Genomic DNA, 4,053 nt, shown 5'->3' on the forward strand with positions numbered 1-4,053 from the left:
AAGTTTATTAGGTCATTATTAAAGAAAAAACAAATTATATTATTATTCATCATACTACTATTTGTCACTACTGGTATTTTTTAATTTGGGGAAGGAGGAAGATACTCTGTTTCATTACTTCCTTGACATTTTATCTGTTTACTCAAAACAAACAGAGAAGCTGTACATACACAAGTAAGACACATATTTTGCCTGCACAAAATTGCAGTAGCAATAAATCGCCTTCAGTCACAACTATTGGTCATTTTTAAAAATTCACACAACAAAGCATTTGAACCAGAAATAAATCCTTGGAGGACTTCAGATGCTTGCACAGATGATATCTAATTTAACCTCTTGTGGATAACATTCCATGAGTTTCAAGACAAGTGGAAAGATTATATTGTGCATTTCACAATCTTACAGCTGATACTTTGTTGAATTGTTGCTTTTATTGTACTGAAGCAATTTTTGCATTATCTGCTTCTCTAAACAAGAGAATGATCATGACCAGGTAATCCTCTAGTGAAGGTGATTGACAGATAAATATTGTCCTGGACACTGGAGAACTTTCTCATGATGAGGGAAAACAGGGATTAAAAATTGGGAAATCTCTGAAATTCATATATTTTAATGCCAGGAGTATTGTAAAAAAGGTGGATGAGCTGAAGGTGTGGATTGATACTTGGAAGTATGATGTGGTAGCGATTAGTGAGACATGGTCGCAGGAGGGATGTGATTGGCAACTGAATATCCCTGGGTTTCGTTGTTTTAGGTGTGATAGAGTCGGAGGGGCAAGAGGAGGTGGGGTTGCATTGCTTGTCAGGGAAAATATTACAGCGGTGCCTAGGAAGGATAGATTAGAGGGCACATCCACGGAGGCTATTTGGGTGGAACTGAGGAGTAGGAAAGGAGAGGTTACACTTGTAGGGGTGTATTATAGACCACCCGGAGGGGACCGAGACCTAGAGGAGCAAATCTGTAGGGAGATAGTAGATATTTGTGATAAGCACAGGGTTGTAATTATGGGAGATTTTAATTTTCCACATATAGATTGGGAAACACATTCTGTGAAAGGACTGGATGGGTTAGAGTTTGTGAAATGTGTGCAAGATAGTTTTTTACAACAATATGTAGAGGTGCCGACCAGAGAAGGAGCAGTGTTAGATCTACTGTTGGCAAATGGGATGGGTCAACTGACGGAGGTTAGTGTTGGTGAGCACTTCGGGTCCAGTGATCATAATGCCATCAGCTTCAATGTCATTATGGAAAGAGAGAAATCAGGGCCAAGGATTGAGGTTTTTGATTGGGGAAAAGCTAGATTTGAGGAGATGCGAAAGGACTTGCAGGGTGTGCATTGGGACAATTTGTTTTATGGGCAGGATGTAGTAGAGAGATGGAAGTCTTTTAAAGATCAGATTTTGAGAGTGCAAAAGCTTTATGTTCCTGTTAGGTTAAAAGGAGGGGCAAAAGGTTTGAGAGAGCCGTGGTTTTCAAGGAATATTGGAAACTTGGTTCAAAGAAAAAGGGAGGCGTACATTAGATATAAGAAGCATGGAGTTAAGGAGATGTTTGAAAGATACATTGAATGTAAGAGGAATCTTAAGAGAGGAATTAGGAAAGCTAAAAGAAGGTATGAGAAAACTATGGCAAGCAGGGTGAAAACTAATCCAAAAGAGTTCTACAAATATATTAATGGTAAGAGGAAAGCTAGAGACAAAATTGGTCCCTTAGAAAATCAGAGCGGAAAACTGTGTGTGGAGCCTAGAGAAATGGGGGAGATATTGAACAGTTTCTTTTCTTCGGTATTCACTAAGGAGAAGGATATTGGGAGATGTGAGATAAAAAAAGCAAATTGGGTAAATATGGGGAATATAGAGATTACAAAAGGTGTAGTTTTAAGGCTTTTGAAGAATATAAAGGTGGATAAGTCTCCGGGACCAGACGGGATCTTCCCCAGGACATTGAGAGAAGTGAAGGAGGAAATAGCAGAGGCTCTGGCGGTAATTTTCCAAATGTCATTAGATATGGGGATAGTGCCGGAGGATTGGTGCATTGCGCATGTGGTTCTGTTATTTAAAAAGGGTTCAAGGAGGAAGCCTGGCAACTATCGGCCTGTAAGTTTGACGTCTGTGGTAGGTAAATTAATAGAGAAAATTCTTAGAGATAGTACTTATAAACATCTGGATAGACAGAGTCTGATCAGTAGCACTCAACATGGATTTGTGGGAGGAAGGTCATGTTTGACCAATCTGATTGAATTTTTTGAAGAGGTGACTAGGAATGTGGATGAGGGTAGCGCAGTGGATGTTGTCTATATGGACTTCAGTAAGGCCTTCGATAAGGTACCACATGGAAGGTGCAGTCTTTAGGTATAAATTTTAAGATAGTCAAATGGATTGAACATTGGCTGAAAGGGAGAGGCCAGAGAGTGGTAGTGGATAATTGTCTGTCAGGTTGGAGGCCGGTGACCAGTGGTGTGCCTCAAGGATCTGTATTGGGCCCATTGTTGTTCGTTATATACATTAATGATCTAGATGATGGGGTGGTGAATTGGATTAGTAAATATGCAGATGATACTAAGATAGGTGGAATAGTGGATAATGAAGAAGGTTTTCAAGGATTGCAGAGGGATTTGGGCTGCTTAGAAAAGTGGGCTGAAAAATGGCAGATGGAATTTAATGCTGATAAGTGTGAGGTGCTTCATTTTGGTAAGAAGAATCAGAATAGGACATACGTGGTAAATGGGAGAGCATTGAGGAATACAGAAGAGCAGAAAGATTTAGGAGTAACGTTACATCGTTCCCTGAAGGTAGAAACTCACGTGAATAGGGTGGTGAAGAAGGCTTTTAGTATGCTGGCCTTTATCAATCATTGCATGGAATATAGGAATACATGCAAATCATTAATGTAGCTAACCATAAGCCTTCAGCAGAGGTCCCTGATTTATATCTCTGGTCCAAGCTTCCAGTGCTGAAAACAATCCTCCATCATCATTCTCTGCTTCTCATTCACCAAGTTAATTTTGGATTTGTTTTGGCAAGTTCTTCGAGATCCCATGAGCTCCAATCTTTGAACCAGTCTCCCATGTGGGACCTTATTCATGGCCTTAATGAATACATAAATGCTATTCCTCTCATTGAAAAGTTCAAATTCAGCAGGCAAGATCTGAGCCATGCTGATTCTTCTGGGGTAATCACTGCCTCTCCAAGTGCAGATTAATTCCATCCCCTGAATTTGTTTCCAATAATTTCCTGACCACTGACTTAAAATTATGGAGAAAAAGTAGTGGTGTTACTTGGTATAAATTTCACTGGGTTCAATTCCTAAATTTGATACCAATATAGCTGTGCACAGGCAGAATCATTAAAAAGCCATCATCAACCAATAAATCCAATGTTGAAATATTAAAAACAAGCCTACCATTTCATGGCAGCAGAATAAATTTGCTGTATCTTCACTGATGGAGCTTTTGGCTTTTTTTAAAAGCTTCATGGATTTATGTGTGTGCACATTTTGCATGAAGTACAGGTACACTTTCTATTTCCTAGTCTTATAATTCTTTATAATTTGTTTATACAATGTATAGCATAAGTAATTTCAGGTCACACAGACTACATTTTGTTCCAGATTGTTTTAAATCTGTTTGACCTTAAAGACTCTAGCTTTCAGCTTCTGCTAAATTTTGGAAAATCTGGGTAAAATACCCTTGGCTACTTTTTCAAAGCTGAATTGTGAGTGTTCTTGCCTGATGTCTTCAAATGGCTTTAACTCTAATTGTTCTTCTCTGTATACAGACCACATTCTCAGAACACAACTGTGTGGTTGGGATATGAAGTATTTGGCATTGGTTCTCAAAATATGTTTAATTTGATGAAGCTTATCACTGACTAGCAGACAATGATTTCATGATATAGCTTTAGGGTAATTTTAATTTTCATGGCAATATAATTTTGAAAAAAAAAGACAACATGAAAATGTCAGAGAGATGACATATCAGTGAAACCTAAAGTTATTTCATTTTGGGGGTGTTCATAAAACTAGAGTTATTAATCAAAATGCACTAATTATACA

The sequence above is a fragment of the Narcine bancroftii genome, chromosome 3 (genome assembly GCF_036971445.1).
Source record: "Narcine bancroftii isolate sNarBan1 chromosome 3, sNarBan1.hap1, whole genome shotgun sequence".
In the NCBI taxonomy this organism is placed as follows: Eukaryota; Metazoa; Chordata; class Chondrichthyes; order Torpediniformes; family Narcinidae; genus Narcine; species Narcine bancroftii.